Consider the following 19,406-nt stretch of genomic DNA (forward strand, 5'->3'; position numbering starts at 1 on the left):
ACATTAGATGTGCCACTTAGCCACAGATTATTTATAATTAATGAAGTTTTGAATTTTTGTCACATGATGGGAAAAAATATTTTTGGTTATGCCACCAGCTTTTCAGGACTAGTGTCCCTGATGTCCTTGTAGAAAAGCCCTCTTAGGAACATAGGAACAGGAGTAGGTATTCGACTGCTCGAGCCTGCTGTGTCATTCAGTTTGATCATGGAATCCTACAGCACAGAAAGAGGCCATTCAGCCCATTATGCTTGTGCTGGCTCTTGACAGAGTTTTCCAATTAGTTCCACGCCCCCTGCTCTTTCACCATAGCCCTCACTTTTTTTTTCCTTTTCAAGTATATATCTAATTGCCTTTCAGGAAGTGCACTCCAAATCATAGCAACACACTGTGTAAAAAATGCCTCCTCCTTTCCCCTCTGGTTCCTTTTGCCAATTTTCATATATCTGTCTTCTGATTACTGATCCTCCTGTCAATGTAGACAGATTCTCCCTATCTACTCTATCAAAGCCCTCCATAATTTTGAACTCCTCTATTAAATCTCCCCTTCACCTTCTCTGCTGTGATAATAATCCCAGCTTCTCCATTCTCCATGTGGCTGATCTGCACCTCAATACCATTTTCTCACCTTAGCTCCATATCGTTTGATACTTTACCTAACAAAGACCTCAGTCTCGAAAGTTCTAATTGTCCTCGAACCCACAACCCTTTGAGGGAGAAAGTTCCAGATTTCTTTGTATTTCTTTGCATATAACTCTAAGACTCATATAGACATGAGAGAACATTTTTAGGATGACATTTGCTGTGACACGAGTGTCACAAGTATTAAATCTAGACATCTGTCCAGGTGTCCAAAGAAGTAATATGTCAATTGGACCCCAGATCAATATGATATAGAGGTTGGTGCAACATTGTTTCTCTTCCAATTAGTAGAAGTTAATAATCTATCATGTTATATTTGTGAAACGTCCACAGGCAGAACATTGTCTTTGTTTCAACTCTTTGAATATGTTCATGTTTTTTATTCATTTGTGGGATGTGGGCATTGCTGGCAAAGCCAGCATTTATTGTCCATCCCTAATTTCGCTTGAACTGAGTGACTTGCTAGGGAGGACTCCATTTCAGAGTCAACCACATTGCTGTGGGTGGGGAGCGGTCTAGAGTCACATGTAGGCCAGACCAGTAAGCATGGCAGATTTCCTTCCTTAGTCATAGAGCACTGAAACAGGCCCTTCGGCCCACCGAGTCTGTGCCGACCATCAACTACCCATTTATACTAATCCTACCTTAATCCCATATTCCCTACCACATCCCCACAAATCGCCTACCACCTACCTACATTAGGGGCAATTTACAATGGCCAATTTACCTATCAACCTGCAAGTCTTTGGCTGTGGGAGGAAACTGGAGCACCCAGCAGAAACCCACACAGTCACAGGGAAAACTTGCAAACTCTGCACAGGCAAGACCCAGAACCGAACCCGGGTTGCTGGAGCTGTGAGGCTGCAGTGCTAACCACTGCGCTGCCCTTAAAGGACATGAGTGAACCAGATGGGTTTTTACAACAATCGACAATGGTTTTGTGGTCACCATTAGACTAGCTTTTAAGTCCAGATTTATTAATTGAATTCAAATTTCACCATCTGCCGTGGTGCAATTTGAATCCTTGTCTCCAGAGCATTAACCTGGGCTCTGGATTAATAGTCCAGTGACATTACCACTATGCCACCGCCTCCCCTATTGTGCTCCTAAGGAAAGGCCATGGGCAAATGAATGAAGTTCTAGTTTCAGTATTCTGGCTCTGCAGTGTTAGAGTTGGTCCTGTCTGCCAGTTGTTGCCAGCAAACCATGTCAGTGTCTAATTCCTTTTCTCTCACTTCTGCTGATATGCGTCTATCACTCCCACCTTTCTTGCTGGGCTGGCATTATGAGCAGGAGCTGGGAAAAGGGGGTGGTTAACAGGGAATGATTGACATCCTGTGTGGTGGCATAGCGGAATGGTTCTCCATCACGTGCTCACGACTTATGTACTCTCCACTGTTTCCAGAGGTTAAGGTTCAAATGGCGGGATAGGTCAGCACCACTTGCTTTTGACATGCTCGTCAATTCGAGATGGATGTAAAGCTCCAGCGTCCAGCATTAGAGTGATGGCAGCCTCTGGCAATGTTGCAGCCATATTTCAAAGGGAAGTAGCTAACTTGGCAGACTGGACTGTGTGGCTGGAGGGAGTACATTTGGATACTATAGTTCAGATCCAATTAAAATCAGTGAAATGTATACAATTAACCTCCCCCTCCCCCACCTGCCCTCAAAAAGGTTTGCTACTGTGGAGATGTACCTTGTGGACAAAGAGTATTCTAAATAAAGTGACAGTGCAGACGGAGCAGTACACTGTGCTGGTCCCTATTAGGATCACTTGTTAGTTAACCACCTCCCTTCTGTGGTTCACGACAATTATGGTGGAGTAAGCAGCACAGACTTTATCATATACAGAATAAGTGATCAATCTAACTGGATACAGAGAGTAACATTTCAGTTTCGCTATCTTTCAAGCCGTCCAAATAACTGGTGAAAACCGTGCTCCTTTGTGCACCTGGGTTTGCCTACATCAAAGGTACATGTCACAGATAAGACCTCATGGTGTTTTTTTTTATTGGTTTGTTCGTGGGATGTGGGCGTCACTAGCTAGGCCAGCATTTATTGCCCATCCCTAATTGCCCTCGAGAAGGTGGTGGTGAGCTGCCTTCTTGAACCGCTGCAGCCCATATGGGGTAGGTATACCCACAGTGTTGTTAGGAAGGGAGTTCCAGGATTTTGACCCAGCAACAGTGAAGGAACGGCGATATAGTTCCAAGTCAGGATTGTGTGTGACTTGGAGGGGAACTTGCAGGTGGTGGTGTTCCCATGCATCTGCTGCCCTTGTCCTTCTAGGTGGCAGAGGTTGCAGGTTTGGAAGGTGCTGTTGAAGGAGCCTTGGAGAGTTGCTACATTGCATCTTGTAGATGTTACACACTGCTGCCACTGTGCATCGGTGGTGAAGGGAGTGAATGTTGAAGGTGGTGGATGAGGTACCAGTCAAGTGGGCTGCTTTGTCTTGGATGGTGCCGAGTTTCTTGAGTTGTTGGAGCTGCACCCATCCAGGCAAGTGGAGAGTATTCCATCAGACTCTTGACTTGTGCCTTGTAGATGTTGGACAGGCTTTGGGGAGACAGGAGGTGAGTTAGTCGCTCTAGAATTCCCAGTTTCTGACCTCTTGTAGACATAGTATTTGTGTGTTTGGTACAGTTCAGTTTCTGGTCAATGGTAACCCTCAGGATGTTGATTATGGGGGGATTCAGCAATGGTAATGCCATTGAACATTCAGGGGAGATATTTAGATTCTCTCTTGTTTGAGATGGTCATTGCCTGGCCCTTGTGTAGCGCGAATGTTACTTGCCACTTATCACCCCAAGCCTGGATGTTGTCCAGGTCTTGCTGCATATGGACATGAGCTGCTTCAGAATCTGAGGAGTCACGAATGGTACTGAACATTGTGCAATCATCAGTGAATATCCCCACTTCTGACATTATGATGGAGGGAAGGTCATTGATGAAGCAGCTGAAGATTGTTTACCCTGAGGAATTCCTGCAGTGATGTCCTGGGACTGAGATGATTGACCTCCAACAACCACAACCATCTTCCCTTGTGGTAGGTATGACTTTAACCAGCAGAGAGTTTCCCCTTGATTCCCATTGACTCCAATTTTGCTAGTGCTCCTTGATGCCATACTTACTCAAATGCTGCCTTGATGTCAAGGGCAGTCACTCTCACCTGACTTCACCTCTTGAGTTCAGTTCTTTTGTCCATCTTTGGACCAAAGCTGTAATGAGGCCAGGAACTGAGTGGCCCTGGCAGAACCCAAACTGAGCATCACTGACCAATTTATTGCTGAGCAAATGCTGCTTGAAAGCACTGTTGATGATTCCTTCCATCACTTTGCTGATGATCGAGAGTAGACTGATGGGGCGGTAATTGGCTGAGTTGGATTTGTCCTACTTTTTATGCCCAGGACATACCTGGGCAATTTTCCACATTTCCAGGTAGATGCCAGTGTTGTAGCTGTACTGGAACAGCTTGGCTAGGGGCAGGGCTAGTTCTGGAGCACAAGTCTTCAGTACTATTGCCAGAATATTGTCAGGGCCCATAGCCTTTACAGTATTTAGTGCCTTCAACCGTTTCTTGATTTCATGTACGATGAATCGGATTAGCTGAAGACTGGCATCTGTGATGCTGGGGACCTCAGGAGGAGGCTGAGATGGATCATACACTCGGCACTTCTGGCTGAATATGGATGCAAATGCTTCAGCCTTGTCTTTTGCATTGATGTGTTGGGCTCCCCCATCATTGAGAATGGGGATATTTGTGGAGCCTCCTCCTTGTGTCAGTTGTTTAATTGTCCACCACTGTTCACGACTGGATGTGGCAGGACTGCAGAGCTTAGATCCGATCCGTTGGTTGTGGGATCGTTTGGCCCTGTCTATCACATGCTGCTTCCGTGGTTTGGCATACAAGTAGTCCTGTGTTGTGGCGTCGCCAGGTTGACACCTCATTTTTAGGTATGCCTGGTGCTGCATTCTTCATTGAACCAGGATTGGACTCCCTGCTTGATGGCAATGGTAGAGTGGGAGATATGCCGGGCCATGAGGTTACAGATTGTGGTTAAATACAATTCTGCTGCTGCTGATGGCCCACAGCACCTCATGGATGCCCAGTTTTGAGTTGCTAGAACTGTTCCAAATCTATCCCATTTAGCACGGTGCCACACAAAACGATGGTGGGTACCCTCAATATGAAGGCGGGACTTTGTTTCCACTAGGACTGTGCGGTGGTCACTCCTACCAATACTGTCATGGACAGATGCATCTGCGACAGGTAGATTGGTGAGGACGAGGTCAAGTAGGTTTTTCCCTCTTGTTGGTTCCTTCGCCACCTGCCACAGACCCAGTCTAGCAGCTATGTCCCTTTGGACCCGGCCAGTTCAGTCAGTTGTGGTACTACCGAGCCACTCTTGGTGATGGACATTGAAGTCCCCCACCCAGAGTACATTTTGTACCCTTACTACCCTCAGTGCTTCTTCCAATTGGTGTTCAACATGGAGAAACACTGATTCATCGGCCAAGGGGGGCGGTAGATGGCAATCAGCAGAAGATTTCCTTGTCCATGTTTGACCTGATGCCATGAGACTTCATGGCGTCCAGAGTCAATGTTGCGTCTGTCCTGCTGGTGGGACAGGACATACCCAGGGATGGTGATGGTGGTGTCTGGGACATTCTCTGTAAGATATGATTCCATGAGTATGTTGTTGCTTGACTAGTGTGTTGAACATCTCTCCCAACTTTGGCACAAGCCCCCAGATGTTAGTAAGGAGGACTTTGCGGGTTTGATAGGGTTGGGTTTGCCGTTGTCATTTCCAGACCCTAGGTCGATGCTGGGTGGTCCGTCCAGTTTCATTCCTTTTCTTAGACTTTGTCGTGGTTTGGTATAACTGAGTGGCTTGCTAGGCCATTTCAAAGAGCAGTTAAAAGTCAGCCACATTGCTGTGGGTATGGAGTCACATGTAGGCCAGACCATGTAAGGACGGCAGATTTCCTTCCCTAAAGGACATTCGTGAACCAGATGGGAACCAATCGACTATGGTTTCATGGTTACCAGCAGACTGGATTTTTTTATTTCAGATTTTTTTATTAATTGATTTCAAATTTCAGCATCTGCCGTGGTGAGATTTGAACCCATGTCCCCAGAGCATTAGCCGGGGCCTCTGGGTTGCTAGTTCAGTGATATTCCCACTACGCCACTGCCTCCCCTCTGATGTATCTGTTCTTGAATTTTTTGACAGTCTATTCGCATAAAGTCACAGTTGTTTACTTCAAAGATACTTCTCTCAAACAAGACTTCCTAACTCTTCTCGAATCCTTTGAGGAGTACTTTTCTTGATAGCTTATCTTCCTAAACATTCCTCCATAGCATAGTTAATGCTACCTTCTATCCAGTGTATTTCCCCCTCATGTTTCGTAGGTTTTCTCATGCAGTGGTGCTTTGCCAACTCACACACCAACCATGCAAAAGGACCAACCTGATCCCAGCCCCAATGAAGCAGCCTAGAGTTAACCTACCTCTGGTTTTAACCTTCCTTTCAAGGTTGAGCACGCCATTGGTCTGTGCCTCCCTGTGATGGCGTGGCTTGAGATCAGGAGCTCGGTCAGTTGGAAGGAGAACCATGGATAGGGACTGTTGAACATCTTGGGAGAGTCGTATGTTGGACATCTTGGAGAGTTAAGAGTTAATAATCGAGTACCCTTATATCTTAAAGCAAGAGGCTTCCCAATATGGAATAGAATAGGGTGCCATGGGAAGAAAGGTTATTACACCAGCCACTAAAGATAAATTTTAATCACCCATGTTTAATGTTGTCCCAGTCACTTAATTCCTTGCGCAAGTATTTCTTGTAGATAATACTCCGACATTAAAAGCAGATGTTAAGCCATATTTTCTTCTCAGATGGTGTGTGGGTTGGCAAAGTACCACTACATGGGGAAATCTAAGAAAAGTGAGATGTGAACATTGCATGGAAAGAAGCATTTTACCCTTTTAAAAAAAAAAGCCAGTGAAAGCACTTTGCTGCAAAGAGTTCTTAATTGAGCCCTCCTGAACTTCAAGAATAAATGGTTAATAATTTTGCTTCCTACACTGCTGGGCCTCCTGATTTTTTCCCCTCCTTCAGTGCTAAGCCTGTTTGCTGCTGACTGCTGCTTTCCCTAATTAGTCAGCCGTTTTATATAGTGAGATTACTCCTGAGGCAGCCGGTTTCAATGCCACTCCCACCCTGACACTGGTCCTGCTGAAGTAAATGTGCTTCACATAATCCTGCTGCAAACAAAAGCCAGGATATAATGAAAATGCAGCATACATGCCAACCCTGGCTGCTAGTTGCTCCACGTTGATGCATTGACGTTTCTGCATGGATCTTGGTGCTAATCTGGATGCATTTTCATTAGGGATGACTTTTGCAGCCAATCTGAATCCAGATTATTCTGATTTTGACCATTAGCAATTTTTTGTTTTGCTTGTTTGCCAAATTAGTCCAGAGTGGATCAGTTCAGATTTCAGATACTTGCCACCAGCTGCTGGGGAAGATAAAATTCCTGGAAGAAGCTGTAAAACCAAATGATTGGCTCAGTAATGCAAATCCTGATTTATGGAGACCTAAGCAGCAGCATTATTCGTGTGGTTTGGATTAGAATTCCCTCATTCCCTACCTCCCCCGCTGAGGCACTGACTCAGCTGTGCTGCCTCCGGGAAGTCAGGCATTTCCCCACAAGGAAGGAGGGAAGATTAACAAGCGGGTCATCACAGGGCCACACTCTGATACCCTAGTGTTCATTCTCAGTACAGGCCTCTGACTGCAGCACCCACTTTTCTTGAGTCAAAGTGGTGCATCATGAGGGAGAAAAGGAGTGAAAAATGCTTGAACAAGAAGGACTCGCATCAACAAAAATAAACACATCACTTACAATAGGGTATGTCAGAAAGGGAAGGGGCAAATGATGACACCAGTTGTGTGTGAACAGCATTTTCTGAAATAGTTTATGGTTTATACAAAACTGTTGTATGTTTTTGTTAGGTAATAGTTTACAACTACAAAAAGAAAAAATGTTTTGTTTTGCCTATTTCCCATTTTTTTTTTTTAGTATCGCACTGTGCTTCAGTTATTAGATCAGGTGACCTGCTCCCAGTCTTCTTCTTCTGCTCTTTAGACAGTTACTAGGAAGATGTATATGAGAGCAGACCTGGGGTGAACGTCCTCCCCCCATCGTTTATGTATGTATATCTGTCTCTGTCCGTCTTCATCTCAACTGACTCCCTCTTTCTCTGTCCATCTTTCCCTCTTTATCATAAACCAGCTTTTTTACGCAGTGAGTCGTTAGGATCTGAAATGCATTGTTTGAGAGTGTGATGGAGGCAGATCCAATTGTGGCTTTCAAAACGGAATTGGATAAGCACCTGAAAAAAATAAGAAATTGCAGAGCTACAGGGATAGGGCGGTAATATGGGACTAGCAGAGTTGCTCTTGTAAAGAGCTGGCATGGGCATAACGGGCTGAATGGCCTTCTGTGCTGTAACCATTCTGTGATTCCATTTAATGCTTCCCCCTGCTCCTCCTGGAAGCTCAGGCTAACATTAGAAGTTCCATGAGGCATGAGCCTGTGCTTTACTGCTCCACAACTCATTGGACCAGCAATGTGGGTGTTCATAGGAAAGAAAAGGCTTTGTGAATTGTCACTCTCAGTACTAGTAGAGGGTTATATTGTGATATTAACATTGAATAGTGGTGTTTGGGATGGGGGACAGAGGCCATTGTCAGCTGCTCCCATGATTTACAGTGTGTGACAACTCTTTCCAAATAAATGGTTGGTAATTAGATTGCAACTCTAATCTGGAGCTGTTGTTATTTCAGAGCAAAGCCTAAGTGACAGTCCCTATATCTTTAAAAAAAGGATTGAGGTCTAATCTTCCATTAACAGACTGTACAACACAAGGGAAGGTCAAGACCTTTTCCTGTGGGAAACCAGCTGTCCTTGTGCCAGACATCTAAATTAATGTAAAAGCAAAATACTGCGGATGCTGGAAATCTGAAATAAAAACAAGAAATGCTGGAAATACTCAGCAGGTCTGGCAGCATCTGTGGAGAGAGAAGCAGAGTTAACGTTTCAGGCCAGTGACCCTTCTTCTGAAACATTAACTCTGCTTCTCTCTCCACAGATGCTGCCAGACCTGCTGAGTATTTCCAGCATTTCTTGTTTTTATTATAGCTAAATTAATGTGATGTGAATTGGATATAAATGTTAGATGATGGGGTAACTATTGTGAGGACCATTTTGAAATTAGTTAGGAGCTGTTATTAAAGAAGAAAATTGCCAGAATGGGTTTCAAAAACAAGAGGGGAGAGAAAAAAAATCCCCCCATCTGGAATCTTTACTGGCCCTGTCATTAATAATCCACCAGCTGGTAACGGTTGGAAGAACTGATCCTTCAGTGTCACCTCCTCTTAAACACTGATCTGTATGCCAATTCCACAGGTGAGCATTCCTGAAATCTCTGCTGTCTGTGAGATACCTTTTTAACCAGATCAGGGCAAAATGTCATTGGGTTAAAGGTCAAAGCAATTTTGATGTACTTTGTGATAATCTCTTAACTCAGCAAATATCATCACCAGCATTGCAAGAGTTAAGGCACAGCCAAATCTTTACTGACTCACCCTACATCCAGCTAATGAAGGAGACATCCTGCTACAGTATGATGATATGCCATGCACTGCAGTCCGTCACGCAGAATGTTAGTCTTTCCTGATGTTTATCCAAACTGCCAATATGGAGCTCATTCGGACGTGCCCAGAGGCTGCCATTAAATGATAGAACCGCCGTCGCAGCATCCTGCATACATCGTGATTAGTTCAAATGAACATTTCTGCTCTGTGGTCTGTTTGTACCCTGGTCTAGCCAAAAGGTTGCTCAGCAAAATGGCCCTAATTAGAAAAACAAACGGCTGAAGAGAAAACAGGTACAATGCAAGCTGATTGCTAACACAATGCAAAAAAAAGTAATAACCCAGGACGCTGCTTAAAGAGAAGGCCAGTGGTCAAAGTGTTGGCATTGGTGTCTAACAGCACAAGAGTATTCATGGTGCTCAAAGGAAGAGAGAAACTAGGAGCCTCGACCCTTACCTCAGTAATATTCATGGTACATATTACAAAGGTAAACTATGCTGCCATAAACTTCTGATCTATTCTCTTTGTGGACTTACTGAAATGATGTTTTGGGCAGCACCGTGTACCCTAATCCTTAGCAATGCAGTAACATGATATATGTTGCCATAGCAGTGGAAGCAAAGCAACTCTTTACCTGCATAACATTTACACTGTCAACCGCATCATTGTAATAAGGTGTCTTCCAACCCCAGGGAGCAAAGGAAAAAAGGGAGAGTTGGCCTGGGCCATTGCAACAAACCTCTGAGCTGCCATCTCAGGGCACAGTTGGTGTTGATCTGGCAGCAGGTTTCATTGTCCATCCTCTTGATCCCATTGAGTATTTGACCCAACAAGATCAGGGAGGTTGAATTTCTGACAGAAAGAAACACGAGGGTGAAATTTGTCTGAGACAGTCGGGCAAAACAGACGATAGTGAATCAGCAGTCCGTTTTACACATCGCCTTTTCTGTTTGAAGTCAAAACTCCTGATTCACTATTGCCTATTTTATTACTGCCTGTTCCCGTAACCCTTAACTCCCCTGTACCTGTGCACATGCATTATTAGCACATGTGCTTTCCAGAAAGTGCTGCAGAGTTCCTTATTGCCATTAGGATATGGATTTTTCTTTTTTGAATTTTGACTGCACTGGGGACTGAACTATTCACTGTATTTATTAATGACTTAGATGATGGAATAGAAAGCCACATGTTTAGATTTGCCGATGACACAAAGATAGGCGGCTTTGTGAGAAATATAGATGGAAGCATAAAATTGCAAAGAGATATTGATAGGTATTTGCGAATTGGCAAAATTGTGGCAAATGGATTTCAGTGCAGGCAAATGTGAGATCAACCACTTTGAACCAGAATGGTTAGAACAAAGTACTTTCTAAATGGTGAAAAGCTAGAAACAGTGGAGGTCCCAAGAGACTTTGGAGTCCAAGGACACATATCATTAAAATGTCATGAACCGGAACAGGTAATCAAAAAGGCTAATGGAATGCTGGCCTTTTGTATTCTAGTCTTCTAGATATAGAGGGTAGAAGCCATGCTTCAGTTATGCAAAGCCTGATTAGCCCACACCTGGAGTACTGTGAGCAGTTCTGGACATCACATCTTAGGAAGGATATATTGGCCTTGGAGAGAATGCAGCATGCTTTTATCAGAATGATACCTGCACCCCAAGGGTTAAATTACAAGGAGCGAATACATAAACTAGGATTTTTCCCCTGGAATTTAGAAGGTTAAGGGGTGAGGTTTTCAAGATATTAAGGTGAACAGATAGGATAGATAGAGAGAAACTATTTCTGCTGGTTGAGGGGTCTAGGACTAAGAGGCATAGTCTAAAGGCCGGCTTGGGTCTGCAAATTAAACCCGACCCCAGCCCGACAGAACCACATCTGACCCCAAGCCCAACCCAACCCGAGTCCTTCCATTTTTTCCTGCGCCCGACCAGACAAGGATATTCTGTCTGTTCTCTCACCACGGGCTTCACAATTAGATGATTAGATGTCAGCTGTGGCACAGTGGTAGCACTTTCACCTCTTGAATTAGAAGGTTGTGGGTTCACATTCCATTCTGGAGACTTGAGCACAGAATCGATGCTAACACCTCAGTCCAATACTGAGGGAGTGCTGCACTGTTGGAGGTGTGCTGTCTTTTAGATTAGACATTAAACTGAAGCCCCATCCGCCTTCTCAGGTGAATGTAAAAGATCCCATGGCACTATTTTGAAAAGCAAGTGAGTTGTCCCCAGTGACCTGGCCAATATTTATTCCTTAACAAACATCATTTTTAAAAAAATGATCTGGTCATTACCTCATTCTTGTTTGTGGGACCTTAGCTGTCATGTTTCCCAACATTGCAACAGTGACAACACTTCAAAAAAGGTATTTCAATGACAGTGAAGTATTTGGATTGTCCTGAGGTTGTGAAAGGCATTATATAAATACAACAAAAACAAGAAATGCTGGAATCACTCAGCAGGTCTGGCAGCATCTGTGGAAAGAGAAGCAGAGTTAACGTTTCGGGTCAGTGACCCTTCTTCGGAACGGATTATATATTATATATATAATTGTATTATATAAATACAAGTTCCTTCCTTCCATTGTTCTCAGGTATTTCTCCAATTTTCTAGTCCATAAGGGATTAGTATGGAGATCCCTCCCCATTGCCCCTCTCCAACCCACAATTTCCAGCCGTTGCCTATGCAACGACGACGGCAATGGGTGAGCATTTTCCTTTGACATCTGACTGAAGTTGTGAACCTGAATCGTTGGAGAATCCACTCCTGTGTTGAATGACGTAGGGTGTGCTCATACAGTGATACACTACAGCACTAGCCTGCGTAGGAATGCCCATAAAGCTTTTAGGGTGATTAATCCTTGCTGTCTCATCAAATTGAAGAACAGTGGGGTGCTTCGCTCCACGAGCACATTCAGAAATGCCTTCTATTGCAGTAAGAAGCAATGCATTTTAGTGGAGAACCAGTTCATTTACTGGCAAAGTGTTAAATCCTGCACCTCTGTGTGAGAAGGCTCATTGTAGGCCCAAATTTAGCCTGGCATGGAAAATTGTCAGCATTCACCACATTATAAGCCTCTCTTGTATGATTGCTATAGCAACCACTGGAAACTGTGAAAAATCAGCATTAAGAGACAGTAGTTTGATTAAAAGCCTGTTGAGAAAAATATGGCTCTAGTGCCAGGCCACAGTGAAGCCTTGACTGCCTTTGTGGGTTCACTATAGTCACTGTGGTGGGGGTGGGGCATTAACACATAAGCTCTGTAAGTGCTTTGTACGATGGTAGTTTTTACTTCCTTATACTGTGCCCATAGAGCTGCAGATGCCATTGTAGGCCATGGGCACATTTTATATTTTTATTCTAACAAGTTCCAAAACCAAAAGCCCCAAGGCAAAAGAATAGGTGCCTGAGCCATCTTTCCGGAAGTGGTTTTCTTTTCATGCTCATTCTAAAACAATGTGTGAAGTTCACCTGCCAGTGTGTAAAGTTTCCAGTTTGGGGGTGGTGGTTGCAGGGAGTGGAAGGAGATCCATCTCATTGATCCAGTCAGCCAGAAGGGAGCTCATCCTGTCCTGGAGAGATTCTTGATTGTTGACTCTGAAGCAAACTAAAGAACTTAAAGGAAAGTGAGGGTGTTTCTCCACAGGATGGCTGTTTCTCACCTGTCACTTATCTGTCATGCGCTACGACAGATGAATCCCTGGGTGGCCCAATTCATCGGCATTCGACACGGAGACTTCTGATAGCTTGAGGCAAAAGAGAAAATAAAACTGGAAAATATCAGTAGCTTCAAAACAAAAGGTTATCGACAGCTCTCGAATTCTTTCATGACAAGCAAAAATAGAATAATCAGCACACGCAGTTCAATGTTGAATGTAAATTAGGAAAACCAATAAGTGAATAACCTTGAAATGTTAATGGAACCTTGCAGGGAATGTAACTTGCCTTCTATTAAAGTAATGAGCCAGGTGTTCGAATTATTTATTAGACTTTGGTAAGTTCCTTGCAAACCAAGAAGAAACAGCAAAGAATAGTAATGCAGTTGTTATAGGAGATTCCATAGTTAAGGGGACAGACAGACATTTTTATAACTGTCATCGTGAGTCCCGTTTGGTGTGTTGCCTGTCTGGTGCCAATGTAAAGGACATGACGGAGAGGGTGCTTAATATTCTGCGGGGGTGGGGGGGGAAGGGAGTGAGCCAGAAGTCATGGTATACGTGGAGCCAAGGACTTAAAAGAGAGCAGGTATTGACATCCTACAGTCAGATTTTCAGAAGCTAGAGATGAAGTTTAAAAAGTAGGACCTCGAAGGTTTTAATCTCTGGATTACTCAGTGCCACACGCTAGCGAGAATAGGAATAGGAACATCACGAACTAGGAGCAGGAGTAGGCTAATTGGCCCCTCAAGCCTGCTCTGCCATTCTACAAGATCATGGCTAATATGTTTGTGGACTCAACTCCACTTTCCTGCCTACACCCGATACCCTTTGACTCCCTTGGAATAGAGAGTTCCAAAGACTCACAACCCTCTGAGAGAAACAATTTCTCCTCATCTGTGTCTTAAAAGAGAGACGCCTTATTTTTAAACTGTGCCTCCTAGTTCTAGTCTTTCCTCTGATGGGAAACATCCTTTCAACCTCCACCCTATTTCAAAAAAATCACCTCTCATCCTTCTAAACTCCAATGAATACAGACCCAACCTATCCAACTTTTCTCATCCCAGGAACCAGTTGAGTAAACCTTCTCTGAACTGCTTTCAATGCAATTATATCCTTTCTTAAGTAAAGAGAACAAAACTGTACACAATACTCTAGATGTGGTCTCACCAATGCCCTGTACACTTCTCCATTCCCCTTGCAATAAACAGCAACATTGCATTTGCCTTCTTAATCACTTGCTGTAACCTTTTGTGTTTCGTGTACTAGGACACCCAGATCCCTCTGCATCTCCGAGTTCTGCACCCTTTCTCCATTTAAATAATATGTTGCTTTTCTATTTTTCTGGCCAAAGTGGACAAGTTCCCATTTTCCCACATTATACTCCATCTGTCAAATCTTTGCCCACTCACTTAACCTATCTATATCCCTTTGTAGACTCCTTATGTCCTCTTCACAACTTACTCTCCTACCTATCTTTGTGTCATCAGCAAATTTAGCAACCATACATTCTATGACTTCATCCAAGTCATTGATTTAGATTGTAAATAGTTGAGACCCCAGCACTGATCCCTGTGGCAATCCACTATTTACAGCTTATCAACCTGAAAACCACCCATTTATGCCTACTCTCTGTTTCCTGTTAGGTATCTTTAACTTCCTTAGTTAACCATGGATAGTGCATCCTTCCCCTAGGGTCTTTCTCACCAGAATGTAACGTTGCTGAGTGTTATGAAATATCTCCTTAAATGTCTGCCATTGCATCTCTACTAACCTAATTTCCCAGCTGTCTTCAAACCCTCATAATTACCCTTATTTAAGTTTAAAACACTAGTCTTAGATCCAGTCTTCTCACCCTCAAACTGAATGTAGAATTCAATCATCTTGTGATCGCTGCTACCTAGGGGCATCTTTACTATGAGGTCATTAATTAATCCTGTTGCGTTACAGATTACCAGATCTAGAGTAGCCTGTTCTCTGGCTCTAGAACGTGCTGCTCTAAGAAACTCTCCCGAAAACAGTCCATAAACTCATCTTCCAGGCTACCTTTGCCAATCTGATTCAGCCAATTTATCTGTAGATTAAAATCACCCACGATTATCGCCGTACCTTTCTCACAAGCCCCCATTATTTCTTCCTGTATACCTTGTCCTACAATATGGATACTGTTATGGGGGCTTATAAATTACTCCCACAAGTGACTTCCTAACTTTACTATTTCTTATCTCTACCCAAACTGATTCTACATCTTGATTTTTAGAACTAAGGTCACCTCTCTCTATTGTACTAATATTATCCATAATTAACAGAGCTACCCCTCCACCTTTTCCTAGTTTCCTGTCCTTCCGAAATGTCATGTACCCTTGAATATTCAGGTCCCAACCTTTGTCATCTTGCAGCCATGTCTCTGCAATGGTGATCAGATCATACATATTTATTTCTATTTGAGCTATCTATTCATTTGTAATGAATGCTCCGCGCATTCAAGTACGGAGCCTTTAGTTCTGTCTTTTTATTATTTATGCAACCTCTAGCCTTAGCTGCTTGCACACTCTTAATTTTGTACATTCTGTTCCTTCCTGCCACGTGCTGATTATTATTTCCCTTATTGCTACCTTGCTCTTTTGCCCTGTCCTCTCTTTACTTTATCATATCTTCTCTCACCAGATCCCCTGCCCCAATATTTAGTTTAAAGCCCTCTCAACCGCCCTAGTTTTACGACTCGCCAGAACAGTGATCCCAACACGTTTCAGGTGAAGACCATCCCAACGGTACAGCTCCCACTTTCCCCAGTACTGGTGCCAGTGCCCCATGAATCGAAACCCATTTCTCCCACACCAATCTTTGAGCCACGCATTTAACTCTGTAATCTTATTTACCCGACTCCAATTTGCTCATGGCTCAGGTAATAATTCAGTAATTATTACTTTTGAGGTTCTTTTTAATTTATCCCCGAACTGTTCATATTCCCTATGCAGAACCTCATCCCTAGTCCTATCTATGTTGTTGGTACCCACGTGGACCATGACAACGGGATTCTCCCCCTCCCACTGCAAGTTCCTTTCCAGCCCTGAGCAGATGTCCCGAACCCTGGCATCAGGCAGGCAACACAGCCTCCTGGACTTTCACTCTTGGCTGCAGAGAATGGTGTCTATCCCCCTGACTATCCTGTCCCGTACAACCACTACATTTCTATTTACTCACCCCTCTTGAATGGTTTCCTGTACCATGGTGCGATGGCCAGTTTGCTCATCCACCCTGCAGACCTCGCTCTCATCCATACCAGATGAAAGAACCTCAAACCTGTTGGACAATTGCAAGGGCTGAGGCTCCTCTTTTTTGCCTTCTCTATCCCCTTATCTGCCTTACTCGCAGTCACATCCACCTGTCCCTGACCACTGACAAATCCAGAAGACCCTATCCGTGGGGTGTGACTGCCTTCTGGAACAAGGTGTCCAGGTAACTTTCCCCTCCTCTTGATGCATTGCAGTGTCTGTACCTTGGCCTCCCGCTCATCAGCTCTGAGCTGAAGCTGCAAAGTGGTTGCTGTGAATCACACTGGTGTCCAGGAGCTCCCATAGACAGCAGCTGCAACACATCACCTGCCCTGTCATCCTCATTGTGTTTTTAATAACTAATCAATTATTTACTTAATTAACTTTTTAATTAATGCCTCTCCTCACCAGCACTTACTGCACTAATTTAAACCTTGATAATACAATAAACCTTACTGTTCAAAATAAAACAGAACAATAGATTCACCAGCTTCTTAATTCCCTTCTCCTTGGCTGTCTTAATTAATTATAAGGTAAACATAAATTTTAATCTTGCGTTTTTCTACTTTCCAGCTATTAACACTATTAATACATGCACTCTAACAGCAGTGTACTAACCTAGCTATTTACAGATACTCCCTAACAGCAATTACTCACCAACCAATCACCTTGCAGCTGTCCTGTGGTATCACTGTTCGAATTTTTTTTAAACTAAGTGCGCACTGACTCCTGAAGCTGTGTAGGTACTCCCTCGCAGGTCCAATTCCTCTCAGCTCCCGAAGGTAAATGAAGGCCCCGAGCCTTGCGCTGTATTTATTCTCTCCCGCTGTTTGAGTGCCACACAAGTTTGACTCCTCTCCACTCCCTGAAGCAAGATAGAGAGAATTAATACATGGCTTGAGGCATAGTGCAGGAGGGAGGGCTTCAGATTCTTGGGGCATTGGGACCAGTTCTGGGGCAGGAGGTATCTATTCAAAAGGGATGGGTTGCACTTCAACAGGACTGAGACCAGTGGGGATGTTCAGTAGAGTGGTTTGAGAGGGTTTAAACTAAATCGGCAGGGAATGGGCACCAACATTTAGAGATAGAAAAGAGGAATAGGGTGCATAAAAGATTGAGAGTGTTGGATAGTATTGAAGACGGAAGTCGTCGCATGTTAGGTAGGAGCAGACTGAGGAAAACTAAGGGGGATACAAAGACAGGTTTACAATGCATGTATGTAAACTAAAACTGTGGTGAATAAGATTTGTGAGTTACAAGCACAAATAGTTGCATTGGAATATGAAGTAGTGGCGATATCGTAAACGTGGCTTAAAAATGGTGAGTATTGCACACTTAATATTCAAGGAAGCAAAGTGTTCAGAAAAGATAGGGAAGGGAAAAAAGGGAGGTCGGGTGGCAATACTGGTTAGGGAAGACATTGTAGTGTTAGAAAGAGAGGATATTCTTGAGGGGGCACAGACAAAGCCCATGTTGAGAAGCAAAAAGGGGATCATTACACTATCGGGAGTATTCTATGGGCTTCCAAATAGTGAGAGAGATAGAGGAGCAAATCTGCAGGGAAATCACAGATATGTAAGAACTATAGAGTGGTAATACTGGGGGGCTTTAATTACCCAAATATCGATTGGGGTAATGTGTTCAGGAGAACTTCCTTGACCAGTATGTTCTCAGTCCAACGAGTAAGGAGGCATTGCTGGATCTGGTGCTGTGGAATGAGGCGGGCTAAATGGACCAAGTGTCTGTAGGGAAAAACTTGGGTGAGATCATTGTATTATATGGTTTAGGTTCATAATGGAGAAGAGCAAGGAACAATCTAAAGCAGAACGTCTAAATTGGAAGAGGGCTAATTTCAATGGGATGAGAGGGGATCTAGCCAAGGTAAAATGGAACCAAAGACTGACAGAAGAAACTGTAACGGAACAATGATTGATCTTTAAGGAGGACATGTTTCAGGTACCGGCTAGATACCTTTTGCCCTGGTTTGAATGTAAGGGAACCAAAGCCAGGGCTGCTTGGATGACAAGGGAGATAGAGAATATGATGAAACAAAAAAAGTGGTGTTGATGCATGTCAGATGAATTCTTCAAGAGAGAACCAGGCCAAATGCAATAAGATTAAGAGGGGAAGTCTTCTTTGGCCTCCTTGTCTTGAGAGACAATGGGTAAGCGCCTGGAGGTGGTCAGTGGTTTGTGAAGCAGCGCCTGGAGTGGCTATAAAGGCCAATTCTAGAGTGACAGACTCTTTCACAGGTGCTGCAGATAAAATTGGTTGTCGGGGCTGTTACACAGTTGGCTCTCCCCTTGCGCTTCTGTCTTTTTTCCTGCCAACTGCTAAGTCTCTTTGACTTGCCACACTTTAGCCCTGCCTTTATGGTTGCCCGCCAGCTCTGGCGATCGCTGGCAACTCACTCCCACGACTTGTGATCAATGTCACAGGACTTCATGTCGCGTTTGCAGACGTCTTTAAAGCGGAGACATGGACGGCCGGTGGGTCTGATACCCGTGACGAGCTCGCTGTACAATGTGTCCTTGGGGATCCTGCCATCTTCCATGCGGCTCACATGGCCAAGCCATCTCAAGCGACGCTGGCTCAGTAGGGTGTAAATGCTGTGAATGTTGGCCGCCTCAAGGACTTCTGTGTTGGAGATAAGGTCCTGCCACCTGATGCCAAGGATTCTCCGGAGGCAACGAAGATGGAATGAATTGAGGTGTCGCTCTTGGCTGACATACGTTGTCCAGGCCTCGCTGCCGTAGAGCAAGGTACTGAGGACACAGGCTTGATACACTCGTACTTTTGTGTTCCGTGTCAGTGCGCCATTTTCCCACACTCTTGGCCAGTCTGGACATAGCAGTGGAAGCCTTTCCCATGCGCTTGTTGATTTCTGCATCGAGAGACAGGTTACTGGTGATAGTTGAGCCTAGGTAGGTGAACTCTTGAACCACTTCCAGAGCGTGGTCACCAATATTGATGGATGGAGCATTTCTGATGTCCTGTCCCATGATGTTCATTTTCTTGAGGCTGATGGTTAGGCCAAATTCATTGCAGGCAGCCGCAAACCTGTCGATGAGTCTCTGCAGACACTCTTCTGTGTGGGATGTTATTGCAGCATCGTCAGCAAAGAGGAGTTCCCTGATGAGGACTTTCCGTACTTTGGTCTACGCTC

At 44.1% G+C, this 19,406-nt stretch overlaps 1 protein-coding gene across 7 annotated transcripts in view; it reads left to right on the top strand.

Moving 5' to 3' along the window:
• The window catches only part of dgkza (diacylglycerol kinase, zeta a), a 656,642-nt gene that overhangs the window by 622,153 nt on the left and 15,083 nt on the right, over positions 1 to 19,406 (top strand). The gene's annotated exons all lie outside the window — the stretch shown is intronic.

This window comes from Heterodontus francisci, chromosome 14 (assembly GCF_036365525.1).
Source record: "Heterodontus francisci isolate sHetFra1 chromosome 14, sHetFra1.hap1, whole genome shotgun sequence".
NCBI classification, from domain to species: Eukaryota; Metazoa; Chordata; class Chondrichthyes; order Heterodontiformes; family Heterodontidae; genus Heterodontus; species Heterodontus francisci.